Here is a 23,695-nt window from a genome sequence, read left to right on the forward strand (position 1 = left end):
ACCGCCTCATGCTTGAGGAATCCAAATGGGCACCTGTGCGTGGCTTGGCAGCTCACGGCCATGTCACTTTGCGGGGGCTGCTGGTGCATCCCAACTTCTGGGAGTGTGTGCGGTAGCCTCCTTTGCGGTCCAGTGGACAGCAGGTGGCGTGTGGTGCCTGTGCACGTTGTTTGCGTGTCTGTTGCATTATTTTGCGAACCTGGCTGTAGGCTGTGCTATGCGTTATTGGGACAGTTTATGAGTTAATTTCGTGTCTGCATATCTGTGTATTGCATTATTTAGGAGGAGTATGCATGTCTGTGTACTGAAATTATTTCGGTAATTTAGGAGTTGTTTGCGTGTCTGCAGAGTGTTATTTCAGTAATTTAGGAGTAGTTTACAGGTCTGTAGGCTGTGTGGTGACCCCAAGCATGTCAGAGGGTGTGTTTTGTATCAGTGTGATAAACATACTATCTAAAATACATCCCTAAAAAATTGTTCCAAAATAAATACACTCCTTCCTCTCTCCAGCAGCCCAGTGCAGGCTGGGTCATTTTGCCCTCCAGAAAGCCATTTTGGTGTACATCACAGAATGGATGACAGCGCTCTCTGGTGGCAGTACTGTGAACTAGTTCAGCTGGACTCCAGACCCCATGGCGACCACACTGTTTCCCGTCATTTCCCCACCCCAGACCGCCATATCGGATTACATCGTGGAATGGACGACAATGCACTCTGGTGACAGTACTGTGTACTAGGTCAGTTGGACTCCAGACCCCGTGGCGGCTACACTTGAGGTGGTACTGTCTCTAATTGTTTAAATAAATAGTAAATGCAAAATAAAAACTTATGTCCAGCAAAGATCGAGTCCTCTTCCTGCCCTTTCCTAGGACAAGGTGGCGGTCCGATGACTTAGGTTAATGGAGGTAACCCAACTACTCTTTCTTTCCTGCCATTTTCTTGCATTAGTAGAGATAGCCCAATTGACCTATCTTCCCTCCAAAATTCTAACTTCCCGCCAGTTACTAGGAAGAGGTGGCGGTCATATCACTTAGGTTAGTGGAGGTAGCCCAAGTGACCTTTTTTCCCGCCATTTTCTTACATTAGTAGAAGTGTGTTGGATTGTAATGATGGAATTTGAACTTACGGCCATTTTCTGGGGGAGGAGAGAGGAGGTGGGGTTAGGTTAGTTGACGTAGCCCAACTGCCCTTTCTTTCATGCCATTTTTTTTTTAGGTTAGTAGAGGTTTGATGCATTGTCCTGATGGAATTTTAGCTTCCCACCAGATCCTAGGAAGAGGTGGCGGTCGGACGACTTAGGTTATTCGACCTAGCTTCCCGCCAAAATCCGCCATCTAGAATGACGTCACGGCCGCCATCTTCGATGACATCATGCGCTGTTGCCAAGTCTATAGGCCGCCGTCTTGGATGATGTCATCGCCTCCATCTTGAATGCATTCGGCAACAATGAAGGGTATAGTGGCACCCCCACCCCCTTTGTTCCACTACTACTGTGTTGTGAGACAGAAACATTTTGCATCCAATTGAAAGGGTCACAACAGTTCAGCACAGAGATCTTTTTTGGTCATCTGCTACAGGAGTTTCCATCACTTAGCCATTAGGCCGCCATTTACCAGAAGAGATATCACACAAAAGTGCACCACATTCACACTTCACTGGGCCAATCCATGGCTGCTCGGCAGAGAAGACTTCTCCCTCACAAGGTCCTGGAAGCACAAGCAGGTTTCAAATAGATACTGAAAGCAGTTATTGTGAACAGTCTAATAGTTCTTGGGCAACCCCACTCCACATGGTGTGCAAAAGGGACAGATAACGGCGACGTGTAGGGATTGCAGGACCTTAACATCTGTACAATTGCCGATCGTTATCCCCTGCCTCTGGTGACTGACTTTAAGTACATTATCGCTCAAACTCAGGTATTTAAGAGTATTTTACTGTAAAATGGCATATTTACAAACTGGTTAGCGCTAGAGGAAGTGAAGAAATAGCGGTAATAACATCTTTCGATATTCTCCAACGCAACTTCATGCATTTTCGGTTGCGAAACGCTGCTCGTTGTGACGCAGTTGGAGACATGGTCGGCTGTACCTAACTTCTATTTCTGTCGAATGCAGTGGCTTCTGTCACTATCGTTTACGGAAAAAAATTCCATTCCCTATCTCTTCTTTAGTGAACCACATCAGGGTCACCATCATGTGTAATTGCGCTGCAGATTAAATAACTGCCACATAACACACATATGTGTGCAATTGTTTATTGTAAATTAAATCGTAACTAGCATAACGTCTAAGGAATAACAACATAAATTTTAAATTGCTAGTAAATACTCCTTGCTCAACAAAAGAATCTTTCGCCGTCCCTTGCAGAGGGGTGTAATAAGGGAAGAAGCTGTCATGATGTCACAAACTTGAAGCTGATGTCTGCCATGTTAGTAGAGCTAATTATTAACTCCTGGTGGAAGTGTTTTGATAAAAAATGCCGGCTTGCATCATTTGCAGGTGTACTAGACCTTCTGATTATAGTCTAAAGTGTAAAGGAATCACATATTACTCGTAAGTGGCCTCATTCAAATGATATTTTTTGTTTATGCAGTTGAATTTCGGTTGCGCTGTTTAGTTTTTGTGTACCATTTTTTTCTCTCATCTGACTTTAGATTGCATTTCAATACAACTCCAAAAGCACTCTAGTTGAACACTGAGAGAAAAATGTACTGCAAACCGTCCAGACGTAGTTAAGTATGTTCTAAGCATTTTGCGAAGAGGACACGGACAAAACATGTTTCGTCATTCCGTATTAAGAAAAATGCTGGGTTATGACTGCTGCCTGTTCACATTACATACTTCTCTTCTTGGTATTCGAAACGTATAACAAAAAGGAAGTTACTTTAACAAGGTGAAATGCTCTTTATTACTGGCTCAAATAACCGGCCGTTGTGGCCGTGCGGTTCTAGCCGCTTCAGTCTGGAACCGCGCGACCGCTACGGTTGCAGGTTCGAATCCTGCCTCGGGCATGGCTGTCTGTGATGTCCTTTGGTTAGTTAGGTTTAAGTAGTTCTAAGTTCTAGGGGACTGATGACCTCAGATGTTAAGTCCCACAGTGCTCAGAGCCATTTGAACCATTTTGAATTGGCTCAAATAGGCACTCAAGACCAGAAAATCGTCTGAAAATGCCTTCATAACTCTGTGTTACTCCAAAAGCACTGGCATATTTACTCTTTACACTAACAGTTGCGTGCACACGACAGAAATGAAGATCTAGAAGCAACTGCCTGCTGATGTGGACAAATTAACTTGGCGGCGCCGGCCTCAAAGCAACGTACATGGGAAGCCCTCCGCGCCATCTTCCCTTATCATATCGCTATGGTAGGGGGGTGGGGAGGGGCGAGGGGGGGGGGGGGGAAGGGAAAGGGGGGTGATCGCACCGGGGTATCTGCCCCGGGCGGCAATTTCAGGGGGCGACAAATTCCTATTTTTGAAGAAAAAGACTTTGTTTCACAAAGCGCCTACCATAAAGCGCAGATTAGTGTATCGATTATTCGTATACTTTTGAAACGCATCCCTGCTACTTTTAGAACTTTTTTGAACACATTCTAAGTTATTTTTGAACGAGTCATAAGTTGATTTTTGAACGAATCATAAGTTGATTTTTGAATGTGTGCATAGTGTACGCAATGTGTCTGCCAGGAGAATCCCTGCAACATCTAGAAATAGAAAACGTTCCCGCACACAAAAGAGGACGGGGCTATATAAGCTGAGAGGAATAAATCCGAACGGGTGAACGCCAATCGCTGTTTGTTTATGTGGTTGATTGGATGCGTAATCAGCGTTGTTATAATTATTAGCGAAATCCTTAGATTCAGGCTGCCAGAGGGGATATAAACGACCAAGAAGAATAAAAGGTTGAAATATTACATGTTAATCTTCTCGGTGTATCCAAGAAAGTGAAATTTTGAAAGAAAATTTTTGCCAGATAGCTGCACTGTTATGGGCCATTTGTACAGTCTCCGATTAGCAGCCGCTGAAGTTCTATTCTCGGAATTGCGCGGAAAACGTGTTGTACGAACACATAACGACCCCTAACCGGAAAATAAACGTGGGATAAGTAAACTGGTATTTCTGGCGGGGTTAGTGAAGATAACTGGAGAATAAGTTTTGAGAATGGCAGGAATAGTTACAGAATTAGTGTTGACAAGATCGTTTGTTGAAAAAAAAGGGGACATCACATAAATTATGTGGAAGAATATGAAGACTCCATATTTATATAAAAATTTCGTAGTGCTACTTTTTAGTCTCATGCTTAAGAAACTGGAGCGTATGAATGAAATGTGAAACTATTTCCTAACATAAAACTTTTTGGTTGTAGTAGGCACAATAGGCATTTGATATTGGTACTTCGTAAATTATATTTTGTCGTGTTATTTTTGTAAATGATTCAGATAAAAATGACCATTTGTGCCGAACAGTTTCGCTTATTGGCGTGTGTTACACTTGCTGCAATATTAGAAAGGCCTAGATAGTTTTATCTAGCACACAGTGACAAAACAAACGCAGTCAATTCGAGAAACCACACCAACCTTTGGTACTATTCATGTTAAAAGCTTTTTCAGTATTAGACGACGGCATTTTGATTTTTCATGTAGCAAAACGACTGACGAACTTTTATGAGGTAATAGAACTTTCGCAGAAAGGAAAGCACACTGTGTAAATCTATAGCAAGATTAGAGAGAAAAAATGCTGAGACCTAAGGATTGAAGAAATGTGTACTGCCTTGCTTGTCTCTTCTCTTTATTCGCTTTATGTTCCCTACATTTAATTTCATGTCACACAAAAGATAAAGTTATTAGCTAATAGGAAATAAAAAGGGCATATTTTCTGAGGAGATCTTATTCTACTGGTTACAAAGGCTCCCACCCAGTATTAACGGTGAGTCTTCTTAAAGGGGCTGGGATTTCAAACCAGCTGACTGGGAGCAGGAGAGGCACCACAGGACATTTTATTGTCCACTGTCCTGAATATGGGTATGGTGGCTTCCATTACAAAATATATGCGTATGAATTCCACAGAGCGAAGTACAGTGACGTGTTATAGAAGAATGCTTGCTGTGTGAAGAGACGTGGCTGTGCACTTTGGCTCACTTCAGACCGAATAACATGTCTTACATTTCCTCGAACATGTATGTTTTACATATCGAACTCTTCAGAAAGATTTGCGCTACAAATGAATATACTTTTTGAAAATCATGTTTTTAATTTTGGACGTCCTCAAATTCTCCAGGGTGTGTTGGGGAGGGGGGGGGGGGGGAGGGAAGGGGGTGACTAATATTAAGTTTTTCCACGATTCGGAAACATTGTAGATATGGGGCTGCCTGTGCACATAATGACTGATGTTGTCACATCGAAAGCTACTTTTTATTTCAGTATAATGATTACAATTTTTGCTGTAGTTATTGACTGTAAATATTACAAAATGGTTCAAATGGTTCTGAGCACTATGGGACTTAACATCTGTGGTCATCAGTCCCCTAGAACTTAGAACTACTTAAACCTAACTAACCTAAGGACTTCACACACATACATGCCCGAGGCAGATTCGAACCTGCGACCGTAGCAGTCGCGCTGTTCCGGACTGTGCGCCTAGAACCGTCAGACCACCGCGGCCGCAAATATTATTGTGAAATAGAAATTTACTTCTGGCTTCAGAGATTTAAAACTTTTCCTGGCCCTTCTTAAAATTCTATGTAAACAAACTCTCTTGTTTGTAACAGATGAGTTTAATGGAGAGGTAGCCCAGTTGGCCTATCTTCTCTCCAAAATTCACACTTCCTGCCAGGGGGGCATGACAGGGGGAGCGTGGCACTTTCCCACCATCGTGGGTAACGGTACTCGCGTCATCTCGAATGATGCCAATCACGTTATCAGCTGACGTCACAGCAGCCCTCTTGAATGACGTCAAGCGCGTCACAGAGGGAGGTCTAGTTTTCTGTGAGTGGCCGTGATTAGATCGTGTTAATGTCAGTTTAGAACCTGACACAGATCTCCAATTCGTCTCAGAAAAACAAAATGTATGGCAATATACAGAGTGTGTTAGAGCATGAAATATAACTTTCTATTAATATTACTTGAAAGAATGTTAAATCTTGTTAAATAGAGAGAATATTTTATAATTGAGATGACTTCTATTGACAGTAACTAGTAACTTTTATAAGTCAAGTTAGCAATATGAGATTTACCTTCTGTAGTTTCTGTAGCAAAGTTCTGGAAGAAGTAATTCAGCGGTAAATATATCGTTTTTAGTTTGAATGATGGCTAGCTTTTAAAGAGCAGGGCAAAACTTTGCAAAGAAAAGTATTTTTTTCTTATTAGTGTCGAGAAGTGGGATCGCTAATGATAAATATAGAATATCTGAGACACTGGAAATCTAACTACTAAATATTTTTCTGAAAACACCTATTTTTACAATTCAGGTTATTATTTAGAAAAACTGTTTCGTACATTGACAAGTTTCAAGACAAACATCTTCTGCAAAGAAAACACAATGGAATTTGCCAACTTACAGCGAAAAATAGTTATCGTTAATAAAGTTTAATATTTCCCGCTTAGAAATTAGAATGCTCATCAGCAGAGCAAATCATTGTGGGAAATAATAATATCGCGGTAATTGCGATGAATAATACGTCATTAGACAAAAATAATAACTGTAATATTAAGTAATAGAGCTCACTAGAGCTAAAATGTCTGACAAGATAGAATGTTAGTTCGAGAGGCTAACATAAAAGCGCTAGAACAATAGAGAGCGGAAAACCGGTCACGCATCGTAATTTATCGTAGCAAAAGAGGTGTTAATACCGCGCCGATCACAGTAATCTTGGGATTACTCAATCAGAGTTACATGATCACTACAGTTAACGAAAAATATAGTTTTCCTTTGACATAAATAATTAATTATTTCTACCGGGTCACGGGAGGAGTTATTTCACATCGCTCCCCGGACTGGTATTTTAATATTATATTAGAAATTGAAATTTTAAAATAACATATCCTAGTATTGACGATTACAAATCTTTTTCGGGTTTACATGTCTTTAGTCACTTACACATACGAGCCTTCATTCGCTGCTGTCCTCATATTAACTTGCCGGTTTTGTTATGATGATGGGCTCACCCATTTGGCAGACGGGAAGCCAGGAAAACAAAAACGCTAGTTAAAATAGTTACAGAAGTATACGTGTCATATACAACGCTATACTTTCTGAACAAATCTAAATATTTTCCTATTGTTGATGATTCTTAGTTTGGTTAAAGCTGCCAATGCGAGTGAGTTAAATAATTTAAGTGTTTTATATCTTACAGACGAATCATATATACTTCACATTAGGATAGCGAATTGTTATTGCAAAAAGGAAAATCTTTATAGCAAATATTTCACTACATACAATTGTATAAGATGTTAAATACGTTTTTGTACTCGCTAATATCTCAGTTAAATCTGAAGAGAACTTAGGTAAATTTCTTAAGTATTTCATTTTAATACTGTTAAATAGTAATGCATGTGACAGTTTATCACGGCTTAAAAAATAAAATTTACATAATTCAGGTATTTCATACAATGCAAAAACATTATTAGCATCGCTGTTGCTGTCATACAAGATACTTGTTGCAGAAGTCAAATAAATGCGTTCGTGAATTTTACTGCGTGTGTACTGCATAATTTGCGTTAGGTGTTAGTTTACTTTACAGACAGATTTTTAGTTAGATGTGGTTTGATTTCAAGAATGACTCTATATAATGCAAACCATACTCGATGTCTTCATGGCGTTGGTTGATTGTAGGATGTTGATTGCAGTGCTGAAACAAAGGTTATTAAGCGTAGAATCGTCGTGCGGGGGCCTACATATAAAAGTACTGAAGATGGATTTGCCACCCGGATGAATCGGCTGCAATTCATCCTCGGCTCCCGGATGCAACCTTCCTTCCTTCGGAATGGACCGGAACTCTTGCACTTCTCTGCATCGCGGCCCATTAAGGTGGGATGGCAGCTTGGTGGCGATGTACATGAAATAGGTCGGGTACATATTATAAAAACAGAATTTTCAGACGTTAGTGCCCTGTAAGGTAAGTCAGGTGGTTAAACAAATCCAGAGTCCTGAATTTCGTCATCCTCGCGGTGCATTTTAAGTTACGCAGGGCGAGACAGAGACGTGACGCACAGAGCTGCACTACAAGCTGTTCGGTAAATATTAGTTTGCTCCGCGCACCGCGGCGGTAATTTGTCAATAATGGTTCTCCCGACGCAGATTGCGGCTGATATGTGAATGTTCATGCCGAAGCAAAAACGTTGACTCAGTGTTCCCGATGCACTTACGAAACACAGTCTTTCACAAGTAGATCGAAATTGCAGTTCCGGTACGGACTTTGTCCTACGATCATACTTGTCTTCGGTTCGTCACACTAACGTACATGGTTCAGAGATCAATATCTGCTTTTCACACAGTTTTTGCTCACTGAAACAAGCACTTCACACAGTTTACACGTAGCAGTGTTGTGGAGAAATGTCACCACACAAAACCACTGCTCACAAGTCTAAAACTCTTATAACACAAGACACAGTTGTGATAAACTTTGCCTTGTTGTAAAGTTGTCAGAGGATCACAACGTTTGTCCATAGGAGACCACGCCAACTTGTTTCATGATGGAAGTCTCTATTGACGCATTCACCGGAAATTGTCCCATATAAGCTCCACTGAAAGTTTAGTTAACACAGTTCACGTGAAAGTCCCTTCCTGTGCACAAAATTTACACACACGATGGAGGTCTCATCATTAAGTTTCACAGTAACAAATGCTGATCGTTACACCATCATTACTGTCCAGAATTAATATGAATTTCACACAAGAGGATCACAAAATTCACTCATTTCAGGATTACACTCATTTACATATTTACGCGTGAAAGCATAACTTTACTCACACAAGTGAAGTTTCTGTTGCTCAGCCAAGAGAGAAAAAAATCTCGCTGCTTTATACCTACTGGCGGAAAGTAAAATACAGAAAGGAAAAGGCAATTTGCTGTCATGTACGCATGTGAAGCATGTATATTCTGATAAGTAAAAAGGAAGCCATTTCCCTTGATTCTCCATAGCGACTTTCCTACGCTAAGACAAATATAAAACATACTTAGAACTATCCATCACCAGAAATTGAGAATCTACTTCTAAATGACTATAGAAAATGAAAACGTTCATCAGAGCCATCAAACTCTTTAAGAACTAATAACTGATTTTAAAAGAAAAGCAAAAGATCTATGAATTTCTTTCTTTAACTTAAAAGTTTACCTGTAAGAAAAACAGACAAGTAATGCCTATGCAAATCTCGTCAAGAAACTGAACAAAATGACTTGGCTTGTTAAATGATTAATCACTTCTCTTAGTAGTAAATATTTCACTCTATTCAAAAAATACAAATTTAAAATCTAAGTACTGAGAAATACACTACTGGCCATTAAAATTCCTACACCAAGAAAAAATGCAGATGATAAACAGGTATTCATTGGACAAAAATATTATACTAGAACTGACATGTGATTACATTTTCACGCAGTTTGGGTGCATAGATCCTGAGAAATCAGTACCCAGAACAACCACCTCGGCCGTAATAATACACCTGGGCACTGAGTCAAACAGAGCTTGGATGGCGTGTACAGGTACATCTGCCCATGCAGCTTTAACGTGATACCACAGTCCATCAAGAGTAGTGACTGCCGTATTGTGACGAGCCAGTTGCTCGGCCACCATTGACCAGACGTTTTCAATTGGTGAGAGATCTGGAGAATTTGCTCGCCAGGGCAGCACTCGAGCATTTTCTGTATCCAGAAAGGCCCGTGCATGCGGTCGTGCATTATCCTGCTGAAGTGTAGGGTTTTTCAGGGATCGAATGAAGGGTAGAGCCACGGCTCATAACACATCTGAAATGTAACGTCCACTGTTCAAAGTGCCGTCAATGCGAACAAGAAGTGACCGAGACGTGTAACCTATGGCACCCAATACCATCACGCCGGGTGGTACGCCAGTATGGCGATGACGAATACACGCTTCCAGTGTGCGTTCACCGCGATGTCGCCAAACACGGATGCGACAATCATGACGCTGTAAACAGAAACTGGATTCATCAGAGAAAACGACGTTTTGCCATTCGTGCACCCAGGTTCGTCGTTGAGTACACCACTGCAGGCGCTCCTGTCTGTGATGCAGCGTCAGGGGTAACCGCAGTCATGGTCTCCGAGCTGATAGTGCATGCTGCTGCAAACGTCGTCGAACTGTTCGTGCAGATGGTTCTTATCTTGCAAACGTCCCCATATGTTGACTCAGGGATCGAGACGTGGCTGCACAATCCTTTACAGCCATGCGGATAAGATGCCTGTCATGTCGACTGCTAGTGATACGAGGCCGTTGGGATCCAGCACGGCGATCCGTATTACCCTCCTGAACCCACCGATTTCATATTCTGCTAACAGTCATTGGATCTCGACCAACGCGAACAGCAATGTTGCGATACGATAAACCGCAATCGCTATAGGCTACAATCCGACGTTTATCAAAGTCGGAAACGTGATGGTACGCATTTCTCCTCCTTACACGAGGCATCACAACAACGTTTCACCAGGCAACGCCGGTCAACTGCTGTTTGTGTTTGAGAAATCGGTTGGAAACTTTCCTCATGTCAGCAAGTTGTAGGTGACGCCACCGGCGCCAACCTTGTGTGATTGCTCTGAAAAGCTAATCATTTGCATATCACAGCATCTGCTTCCTGTCGGTTAAATTTCGCGTCTGTAGCACGTCATCTTCGTGGTGTAGCAATTTTAATGGCCAGTAGTGTAGAATGCATTAATAACATACAGATCGTTAGCTATGTACGGTATATACACATCATAAAAATGAATCACATTTCAGTAATAAAGTTCACTTCACGAAGTGTAGGAAGTGTTTGTTTTCCTATGTACACCTTATCATTCATAGTACTTTCTCAAGTCTCTGTGGTTATATACATAAACCTTTAACTTTATTTGTAAATGGCACTTTTAACTAATAGCTAGCTCCGTGAGGCATCTCACTTATTATATAGGGTCCAATAAAAAGTCTTTACCAGCGTCCTTTTCAGTCCATGGTACGGCGTACGATGTATTGTAAAATGTCTCATGTGGGGCAACTTCCATATCATAGTCAAAGTTTTTTATTACGTAGGGTTTATCTGCAAAAACATTTGCGTACTCCTTTTGTATGTTTTCCTGATAGGTTGATCCTGATACTTTAGCTCTGATAGTGGCAAGATTACTGTGTATGGGTGCTTCTGAATCATTTGAGTGCAGGAATTCTGTTTTCCCAAATTGTTCCGCAATATGTAGTATGTGTGGACCTACTTAATTTACAACAACGTTACGACAGTATGTGTTGTGCACACTCGGCGTTTTAATGAGCTGCAGTGCAATCCTTTTACCATCATTTGTAATTACTCATTTTCGCGTCTGTAGCCCGATCATAGCGTCGCTACTGCACAGAAAATCCCAGCTAAGAATGCAGGAAACCGATAATTTTTTTATGTGTAAGAAGTGGTACTGTATGTGCTCGTCTTCTACTATCAAATCGGCCTGCACCTGTTGCTTCACACACTGTATACATGCGCCTAATGCCCCCGAAACGCGGCAGTCTTGCACAGGCAGAACAGGAAGTCTCCTTATGCGATTTACTTAGTTGAATCATGCGTAATTCATGACACTTAGTGTTGCTCCTGTGTCTATTATAGCTTCCACACTGACACCATTTATCAAGACTTTCGTTGCAGCTTGCACAACATAATCTTACGTGCATGTGTTCGGCTCTTGTAAAAGTTCTTCCCTGATATCCACACCGTCGTTGTACCTCAATGTGTTAAGGTCAGATTTGAAGTTGCCTCCACTTCGGAACACGACCGCACTAGGAAGGCTGTTTAGAGTGGTCGGTTCTAGTTTAACTGTTGTGCATTGGTATCCTGCTCTACGACTTTGCATACGCGATTCGATGCCACTGTTATTGCAACTGTTCGGGTTCGGAATAACAGGCATGGCTTACATCATGTTTTGCGTTGGATTCCCGAACCATAGAATTGGTTGCTGGTTAGGCCAATCATTTCCATGATTAAGATTTCGCTGACTACTTTTGTTCCTGTCATTTGGACCTTGCTGGATCGGTACATTACTGCTATTACTCCAGGAATTTCTCGATTGTTTTTTCCATGGTGTTTTCCTATCGTGGTTGGAATCATTGTAACCATTTCCGTTACCATCCTTCCGTTTTCTATTGGAACCATTTGCCGGGTTAGCGTTGTTATGATTCCACTTATTATTTCCGTAATTCGTGTTTGGTTCATTTTCTGAGTGGTTATTTTGACTATAGGCAGCCACGTTCACTTTTGCGTACCTGTTCTTTCCACTCTGGTGTTGTTTGTTATCGTCATTGTCGTTAGTGTTACCACTATTGTGATAGCTATTGCAGTTTCTGGAATCAGCCTGATACGACTTAGCATCTTCTTTGATGACATCGAGTGAGTCGATCATGGACAGAAACTGTTCCAAGTCCTCATCCGGTACATTAATCAACTTTTTATCTTAGGTGGGTAGGAAATTTTGCCTTCAGTGCGCAGAGCACTTCTTTCTGAAGGATTGGCTCCAACCAATACCTCATCTACGCAATATACCTATCGAAGTATTTCCACAAGCTTCCCTTATGCGAGTAGTGGGTCTAGGCCGATGTGGCCCCACTCTCCATTGTTGCCAGATGTATCCAATATGGCGGCGATGATCCGAAATGGAGACGTGTAGACTAGGCAACAGTGCATGATGTCATCAAAGACGGCGGACATGACGTCATCCAAGATGCGGATTTGGGCGGGAAGATAGGATAATTGGGCTACCTCCACTAACCTAATCTGCCTCCCCTCTTCTCCCTCAGAAAAATGGCGGGAAGTTCAAATTCCAACAGGATAATGCATCACACCATGATTACCTCTACTAACCTAAGAAAATCGTGGGAAGATAGGTCATTTGGGCTACCCCCACTAACCTTAATCACCTGACCGCCACCTCCTCCTAGGAACTGGCACCAAGTGGAGGTAAAGAAAGGTCACTTGGGGTTTCTCTACCAACCTAAGATTATTGCGGGTAACAAATCTCACCTCAACAAACCTAAGTCATCCAACCGCCACCTCTTCCTACAGATAGGTGGGAAAAGGACTGAGCCTGCACTGGGCTGATGGAGAGAGGAAGGAGTGTACTTTACTTATTTTGGAACAATTTATTTAGGGATGGAGTATATTTATCACAGTGATACAGAACACACACTCTGACATGCCATACAGCATACAGACTTGCTACCTACTCCTAAATAACTCGTGTATACTGCCCTACACATGTGCTTGCTAATTGTTAACTGTCAAAATAACGCATTGCATAGCCTACAGACCTGCAAAGCACTCGGAAATGGTTCTGAGCACTATGGGACTAAACAGCTATGGTCATCAGTAACCTAGAACTTAGAACTACTTAAATCTAACTAACCTAGGGTATCACACAACACCCAGTCATCACGAGGTAGAGAAAATCCCGGACCCCGCCGGAAATCGAACACGGGAACCAGGGCGCGGAGAGTGAGAACGCTACCACACGACCACGAGCTGCATCCAATCGTAAATAATGCAATACATTTACGTCCATAGAGGCAAACAACTCGTAAATTGTCAAAATAATAATCCATCTAAAAGACTCTGCAAACATGCTTGCTAATCGTCAACTGTGGAAATCATGCACCAGTCTTTATTTAAACAATTTAAGCCACTAGTGCCATCCTGTCCCCACTGCCCCATGAACCATGGACCTTGCCATTGGTGGGGAGGCTTGCGTGCCTCAACGATACAGATAGTAGGTGCAACCACAATGGAGGGGTATCTGTTGAGAGGCCAGACAAACGTGTGGTTCCTGAAGAGGGGCAGCAGCCTCTTCAGTAGTTGCAGGGGCAACAGTCTAGATGATTGACTGATCTGGCCTTGCTGTTCTGGTACTGCGAACGGCTTAAAGCAAGGGGGATCTACAGCCGTAATTTTTCCCGAGGGTATGCAGCTTTACTGTAATATTAAATGATGATGGTGTCCTCTTGGGTAAAATATTCCAGAGGTAAAATAGTCCCCCATTTGGATCTCCGGGCGGGGACTACTCAGGAGGACGTTGTTATCAGGAGAAAGAAAACTGGCGTTCTATGGGTCGGAGCATGGAATGTCAGATCCCTTAATCGAGCAGGAAGGTTAGAAAATTAAAAAAGGGAAATGGATAGGTTAACGTTAGATATAGTGGGAATTAGTTAAGTTCGGTGGCAGGAGGAAAAAGACTTCTGGTCAGGTGACTACAGGGTTATAAACACAAAATCAAATAGGGGTAATGCAGAAGTAGGTTTAATAATGAATAGGAAAATAGGAATGCGGGTAAGCTACTGAAAACAGCATAGTGAACGCATTATTGTGGCCAAGATAGATACGAAGCCCACACCTACTACAGTAGTACAAGTTTATATGCCAACTAGCTCTGCAGATGACCACGAAATTGAAGAAATGTATGATGAAATAAAAGAAATTATTCAGATAGTGAAGGGAGATGAAAATTTAATAGTCATGGGTGGCTGGAATTCGAGTGTAGGAAAAGGGAGAGAAGGAAACGTAGTAGGTGGATATGGATTGGGGCTAAGAAATGAAAGAGGAAACCACCTTGTAGAATTTTGCACAGAGCACAACTTAATCATAGCTAACACTTGGTTTAAGAATCATGAAAGAAGGTTGTATACATGGAAGAATCCTGGAGATACTAAAAGGTATCAGATAGATTATACAATGGTAAGACAGAGATTTAGGAACCAGGTTTTAAATTGTAAGACATTTCCAGGGGCAGATGTGGACTCTGACCACAATCTATTGGTTATGACCTGTAGATTAAAACTGAATAAACTGCAAAAAGGTGGGAATTTAAGGAGATGGGACCTGGATAAACTAAAAGAACCAGAGGTTGTACAGAGTTTCAGGGAGAGCATAAGGGAACAACTGACAGGAATGGGGGAGAGAAATACAGTAGAAGAAGAATGGGTAGCTTTGAGGGATGAAGTAGTGAAGGCAGCAGAGGATCAAGTAGGTAAAAAGACGAGGGGTACTAGAAATCCTTGGGTAACAGACGAAATATTGAATTTAATTGATCAAAGGAGAAAATATAAAAATGTAATAAATGAAGCAGACAAAAGGGAATACAAACGTCTCAAAAATGAGATCGACAGGAAGTGCAAAATGGCTAAGCAGGGATGGCTAGAGGAGAAATGTAAGGATGTAGAGGCTTATCTTACGAGGAGTAAGATAGATACTGCCTACAGGAAAATTAAAGAGACCTTTGGAGATAAGAGAACCACTTGTATGAACGTCAAGAGCTCAGTTGGAAACCCAGTTCTAAGCAAAAGAAGGGAAAGCAGAAAGGTGGAAGGAGTATATAGAGGGTCTATACAATGGCGATGTACTTGAGGACAGTATACGATACTGCGTGAAGAGTTTGACAGAGCACTGGAAGACCTGAGTCGAAACAAGGTTCAAATGGTTCTGAGCACCATGGGACTTAACTTCTGAGGTCATCAGTCCCCTAGAACTTAGAACTACTTAAAACTAACTAACCTAAGGACATCACACACATCCATGCCCGAGGCAGGATTCGAACATGCGACCGTAGCGGTCGCGCTGTTCCAGACTGTAGCGCATAGAACCTCTCGGCCACTCCGGCGGGCTCGAAACAAGGCCCCCGGAGTAGACAACATTCCATTAGAACTACTGACGGCCTTAGGAGAGCAAGTCCTGACAAAACTCTACCATCTGGTGAGCAAGATGTATGAAACAGCCAAAATACCCTCAGACTTCAAGAAGAATATAATAATTCTAATCCCAAAGAAAGCATGTGTACAGATGTGAAAATTACCGAACAATCAGTTTAATAAGCCATAGCTGCAAAATACTAACACGAATTCTTTACAAACGAGTGAAAACACTGGTAGAAGCCGACTTCGGGGTAGATCAGAAATAAAAGAAATTATTCAGATAGTGAAGGGAGATGAAAATTTAATAGTCATGGGTGGCTGGAATTCGAGTGTAGGAAAAGGGAGAGAAGGAAACGTAGTAGGTGAATATGGATTGGGGGAAGAAATGAAAGAGGAAGCCGCCTGATAGAAATTAGCACAGAGAATAACTTAATCATAGCTAACACTTGGTTTAAGAATCATAAAAGAAGGTTGTATACATGGAAGAATCCTGGAGTTACAGACAGGTTTCAGATAGATTATAGAATGGTAAGATACAGATTCAGGAACCAGGTTTTAAATTGTAAGACTTTCCCAGGGGCAGATGTGGACTCTGACCACTATCTATTTGTTATGAACTGTATATTAAAACTGAAGAAACTGCAAAAAGGTGGGAATTTAAGGAGATTGAACCTGGACAAACTGAAAGTCCTAGAGGTTGTAGAGAGCTTCAAGGAGAACATTAGGGAACGATAGACAAGAATGGGGGGACAAAATACAGTAGAAGAAGAATGGGTAGCTTTGAGAGACGAAATAGTGTAGGTAGCAGAGGTTCAAGTAGGTAAAAAGACGTTGGCTAATAGAAATCCTTGGGCAACAGAAGAGATATTGAATTTAATTGATGAAAGGAGAAAATATAAATATTCAGTAAATGAAGCAGGCAAAAGGGAATATAAACGTCTCAAAAATGAGATCGACAGGAAGTGCAAAATGGCTAAGCAGAGATGGCTAGAGGACAAATGCAAGGATGTAGAGGCTTATCTCACTAGGGGTAAGATAGATACTGCCTACAGGAAAATTAAAGAGACCTTTGGAGATAAGAGAACCACTTGCATGAATATCAAGAGCTTTGATGGAAACCCAGTTCTAAGCAAAGAAGGCAAAGCAGAAAGGTGGTAGGAGTATATAGAGTGAGTATACAAGGGCAATGTACTTCAGGACAATGTTATGGAAATGGAAGAGGATGTAGATGAAGATGAAATGGGAAATATGATATTACGTGAAGAGTTTGACAGAGCACTGAAAGACCTAAGTCAAAACAAGGCCCCAGGAGTAGACCACATTCCATTAGAACTACTGACAGCCTTGGGAGAGCCAGTCCTGACAGAACTCTACCATCTAGTGAGCAAGATGTACGAGACAGGCAAAATTCCCTCAGACTTCAAGAAGAATATAATAATTCCAGTTCCGAAGAAAGCAGGTGTTGACAGATGTGAAATTACCGAACTATCAGTCACAGCTGCAAAATACTAACACGAATTCTTTACAGATGAATCGAAAAACTGGTAGAAGCCGACTTCGGGGATGATCATTTTGGATTCCGTAGACGTGTTGGGAGACGTGAGGCAATACTGACCCTATGACTTATCTCAGAAGAAAGATTAAGGAAAGGCAAACCTTCGTTTCTAGCATTTGTAGACTTAGAGAAAGCTTTTGACAATGTTGACTGGAATACTCTCTTTCAAATTCTGAAGGTGGCAGGGCTAAAATACAGGGAGCTAAAGGCTATTTACAATTTGTACAGAAACCAGATGGCAGTTATAAGAGTCGAGGGTTTGAAAGGGAAGCAGTGGTTGGGAAGGGAGTGAGACAGGGTTGTAGCCTATCCCCAATGTTATTCGATCTGTACAATGAGCAAGCAATAAAGGAAACAAAAGAAAAGTTTGGAGTAGGTATTAAAATCCATGGAGAAGAAGTAAAAACTGTGTGATTCGTCGATGACATTGTAATTCTGTCAGAGACGGCAAAGGACTTGGAAGAGCAGTTGAATGGAATGGACAGTGTCTTGAAAGGAGGGTATAAGGTGAACATCAACAAAAGCAAAACGAGGATAATGGAATGTAGTCGAATTAAGTCGGATGATGTTGAGGGAATTAGATTAGGAAATGAGACACTTAAAGTAATAAAGGAGTTTTGCTATTTGGGGAGCATAATAACTGATTATGGTCGAAGTTGAGAGGATATAAAATGTAGACTGGCAACGGCAAGGAATGCATTTCTGAAGAAGAGAAATTTGTTAACATCGAGTAAAGATTTAAACGTCTGGAAGTCGTTTCTGAAAGTATTTGAATGGAGTGTGAAACATGGACAATAAATAGTTTAGACAAGAAGAGGATAGAAGCTTTCGAAATGTGGTGCTACAGAAGAATGCTGAAGATTAGATGGGTAGATCACATAAATAATGAGGAGGTATTGAATAGAAATGGTAAGGAGTTTGTGGCACAACTTGACTAGAAGAAGGGATCGGTTGATAGGACATGTTCTGAGACGTCGAGGGATCACCAATTTAGTATTGGAGGGCAGCGTGGAGGGTAAAAATCGTAGAGGGAGACCAAGAGATGAATACACTGAACAGATTTAGAAGGATGTAGGTTGCAGTAGGTACTGGGAGATGAAGAAGCTTGCACAGGATTGAGTAGCAAGGCGAGCTGCATCAAACCAGTCTCAGTTCTGAAGACCACAACAACAACAACAGTCCCATCTAGTGTGCTTGCCACGAGGTCCAGAGCCCAACTGGCCTAGTACACAGTACCACCACTAGAAGGTGCTGTTGTCCGTTCCATGACATAATCCCAGATGGCAGCCATGACTTCAGCTGATGACGCAAGTACCATTATCCAAGATGGCAGCAAACAGTGTGTTCACCATGAGGTCTGGACCTAGCACACAGTACTGCATCCAGAGGGTGCTCTCATCTATGATGTAATGCAAGTTGGCAGGGGAAAATGGCAGGAAATAGTGTCTCCACCAAGAGAACTAGAGTCCAACTGACCTAGTACACAGTACTGCCACCAGAGCATGCTGTCATCCCTACTGCGATGTAATCGAAGGTAGTGCTCTGGAGGGGGGAAATGGTACGAAAATGACTCAGCCTGCACTGGGCTGCTGGGGAGAGTAAGGAAGGAGTGTACTCTATTTATTTTGGAACACCTTATTTAGGGATGGAGTATATTTATCACACTGATACAAAACACACACTCTGGCATGCTTAGGGTCACGCCACACAGTCCACAGATCTGTAAACTACTCCTAAATAACGCTCTGCAGACACGCAAATAATTCGTAAATTACCTAAATAATTTCAGTGCAGACATGCAAACTCCTCCTAGATAATGCAGTACACATATGTGCATACACGAAATCATAAACTGTCCAAATAACGCATAGCGCAGCCTACAGACCTGCTCACAAAATAATGCAACAGACACGCAATCAACACGTGCAAGCACCCTCCGCCACCCCTTGTCACTAGACCGCACTGGAGGCTACAGACAGCCCCAGCGAAGAGCTGCGGATGTCAGCTGCCAAACCACACACAGCTGTTCCCCAAGCATGAGGCAGCGACATCCCCTTCATACTTGATACCTGAGAAATTCATCACGAAATACATGATCACCTATGCACCATTGATGACGAGAACGGGGCGAAGTGAAGACCTATTTCCAAAGCACGTACGCTCCACTGTGTGTAACTACATACCAGCGCAAGTGCATGTAGCAACATTCTCAATGTCATACTGATACCACATGACTATGTAAAATAAGAGCCAAGTCGACATCTCGAAAATTGTATAGTGTCCCAGACATAGCTAACAGTCTCTTTTGTAAGAACTTTTCCGATGTCTCGGATTGTATGCACGGAAATTCTTATCCTAACGGAACCTGGTTACGAGAACAGCGCATATGGGATGCACAAGAAAATTGGAAGCCGGGAAGATATTTACCAGTGTAACTACAATTAAATATTACGATTGCTGCTGCAGTCTGACACCGATCGATATACAAGTAATGTCTCCTCTTGACAACTGTGCTTCTGGAACGAATCTCAGTATCTGTAGCGCACATAATTTTCCACATAAAAAAATCTCTCTTATACCGTCGTGGTTATCAATGTGCTGAATCTATACGTCCCTCTCGACAGGACATACAGTCATCCTCTCTAGTCATGCTACAACAGAAACCACAGTAACTTTACAAAGCAATATATACACATTTTACACAACGTAAGCCACAATAACTTTACAATACAATATAGACACATTTTACACAAACACTGCAGTTACCTTTTATATCTGTACAGCACCTGAAAAAATCATGGTATACCTACACTCACACCAGCTATATGTCGCGATGCTCCTCAATCCTAGGGAAGCACCGTCAGCCTTTTCTTTCTTTCTACAGAAGTGACATTCAGCGGCAGTAAACTATTTTACACTGATCACCATATTGCACCGACAACTAAACCTCACAAAGTGCCATACATATCGTCATATATGGAAAGGCTCTTGCTTAATTACATTGCTCTCCCAGTGTGGACAGGAGCTTGAATATTAGAACATGAAACTGATCTTCAACCCAGCAATATATCACCGCATACCGTATCGATGTAGTAAACATACAATTCATAACCTCTCCTCGAACTATCAGTTTAATAAGCCACGGCTGCAAAATACTAACGCGAATTCTTTACAGACGAATGGAAAAACTGGTAGATGCAGACCTCGGGGAGGATCAGTTTGGATTCCGTCGAAATGTTGGAACACGTGAGGCAATACTGACCTTACGACTTATCTTAGAAGAAAGATTAAGAAAAGGCAAACCTACGTTTCTAGCATTTGTAGACTTAGAGAAAGCTTTTGACAATGTTGACTGGAATACTCTTTTTCAAATTCTAAAGGTGGCAGGGGTAAAATACAGGGAGCGAAAGGCTATTTAGAATTTGTACAGAAACCAGATGGCAGTAATAAGAGTCGAGGGGCATGAAAGGGAAGCAGTGGTTGGGAAATGAGTGAGACAGGGTTGTAGCCTCTCCCCGATGTTATTCAATCTGTATATTGAGCAAGCAGTAAAGGAAACAAAAGAAAAATTTGGAGTAGGTATTAAAATTCATGGAGACGAAGTAAAAACTTTGAGGTTCGCCGATGACATTGTAATTCTGTCAGAGACGGCAAAGGACTTAGAAGAGCAGTTGAACGGAATGGACAGTGTCTTGAAAGGAGGATATAAGATGAACATTAACAAAAGCAAAACGAGGATAATGGAATGTAGTCAAATTAAATCGGGTGATGCTGAGGGAATTAGATTAGGAAATGAGACACTTAAAGTAGTAAAGGAGTTTTGCTATTTAGGAAGTAAAATAACTGATGATGGTCGAAGTAGAGAGGATATAAAATGTAGACTGGCAATGGCAAGGAAAGCGTTTCTGAAGAAGAGAAATTTGTTAACATCGAATATAGATTTATGTATCAGGAAGTCGTTTCTGAAAGTATTTGTTTGGAGTGTAGCCATGTATGGAAGTGAAACATGGACGATTACTAGTTTGGACAAGAAGAGAATAGAAGCTTTCGAAATGTGGTGCTACAGAAGAATACTGAAGATAAGGTGGATAGATCACGTAACTAATGAGGAGGTATTGAATAGGATTGAGGAGAAGAGAAGTTTGTGGCACAACTTGACTAGAAGAAGGGATCGGTTGGTAGGACATGTTTTGAGGCATCAAGGGATCACAAATTTAGCATTGGAGGGCAGCGTGGAGGGTAAAAATCGTAGAGGGAGACCGAGAGATGAGTACACTACGCAGATTCAGAAGGATGTAGGTTGCAGTAGGTACTGGGAGATGAAGCAGCTTGCACAGGATAGAGTAGCATGGAGAGCTGCATCAAACCAGTCTCAGGACTGAAGACAACAACAACAACAACCATACAAAATCATCCCTTTTACACCAGAAGGCCGTCAATGGATCTAACTCACTCTCAGAACTGTTGTACAAAGACTGGCTCGTTTCCCCCTCCCCCCCCCCCCTCCCATGGTACAAACGCGTTACTGTTTTTGGTCCAGACCTGCCTGCTTGCTCGCGTTTCTACACCCATCTCTAGGCCCTGGGATTACAAGAATTAATTTCGCATGGTTCGCACACGGCAGTATCCCACCGATCGCTCATGCAAAATAATTCCAAAGATATAGACTGGGAATTATTTCTATACAAACCCGAAACTTTAGCTAGGCGTAGCGTGCTCTACACCACCGAGTAACTAAAAACAAACAGACGAAAAATGGTATTTCCACCCGCGAATAGCGATCTCGCTGATGTAACACATTCGAAATCATAACTGGCAAACATGTCTTCCATATGCTAGATGCACCCCCTACAATCAATCTTCTCTCAACTAAATCAGGCGTGAACTATGCAGAAGCAGTCAACCGAACAATTTACATTGGGGGGAATAATGATCCAGCACAAACGCACCTCCATATTCCTTCTCAAATTTCCACGCGATCATGAAAGCTATCCAACAAGTATTAGTTCGCTATTCGGTCGTCTATAGTACAACATAGTTAATTCATCTACATTCCTACACTCCAACAGGCCTCTCCATTTTGACAGCTTCTACCGTTAAAGGGAAACATGAATCACCCCCACACAGGTCACCGACACTGCAGACCGAGTACGCACAGGTAGAATCATCATCCTAAGGAATCGGTCACATATATATTTGACCGCTATACTTAGAATTAAACTTTAGGATATCTATTTCATTCGAACGACATTCGACAATGAGCAAAGTATTGGAAATACAACCTGTTGATGGCAATGGCTCTGGAAATAGAAATATCAGTATCTTTCTTATGACTTGACATACTTTTCCCTTTGCTGTCACAGGTGCTCAAGGTACTACAGATGCGTAAAAGTATCAATGTTAAAAGCTAAATTTTCACAAATCTCCTGACCAATTATTCAAACACTGTACACTCTCTTCTCAAAAACAAGACTCCTCTGAACTCCTTTTTCCTGTATCCTACAACTCCATGTGGATTGTAGGTATTATAAAAAAAATAGCGAAGATTCATTCTGCACTGCATGATATGATACCCTGTTTCTTACTTCATTAGTGCTCAGACTACATCAGTGGGCCCCTGTCAAATATCATAAATATCTCATTTATAGAGGGAATATTTCTGATCTGGCTAAACCTCGTTAAAATTATACCTCTCTACAAGAAGGATGAGAAAATTGACATAGCAAACTATAGGCCAATTCCTATGCTATTTGTTTTCTCAAAAATCTTTGTTTACTGTATGTCAATAAGATAAGAAATATTTTCAAATTCAGAAAACGTTATCTCAACTTCCCAATATGGATTTTGGAAAAGTAGCTCCACCACACATGCTTTATACGCATTTTTGGAAAAATGCTCAAGCTTTGTTGACTATAAATATTCTTCTGAAGGTATATTTCTTGATCAGTCAAAGGTATTTGAGATGGTCGACAACAAGCTGTTCCTTATGAAACTCCAGAGGTATGGGATTAGAGGTGTAGCCCACAATTGGTTCAGTAGCAACCTCAGTGAAAGAAAGCAATATGTAGAAATAAGAAATTCTAATACATCCAGGTATTGCAGGTCAGATATGTTACCAAAAAAAATGTTGGTGTCCCTCAGGTGTCTCTTCTTGGCCCTGTCCTTTTCATATTATTCATCAGTGACTTCCCTGAACACATATCAAAGGCTAACTCCTTTCAGTACACTGAGGACACAAATATTTTAATAACCAGTAGAGGTGACATGTTAAAGATGCAGCCAAT

The sequence above is a fragment of the Schistocerca gregaria genome, chromosome 3, assembly GCF_023897955.1.
Source record: "Schistocerca gregaria isolate iqSchGreg1 chromosome 3, iqSchGreg1.2, whole genome shotgun sequence".
Taxonomy (NCBI): Eukaryota; Metazoa; Arthropoda; class Insecta; order Orthoptera; family Acrididae; genus Schistocerca; species Schistocerca gregaria.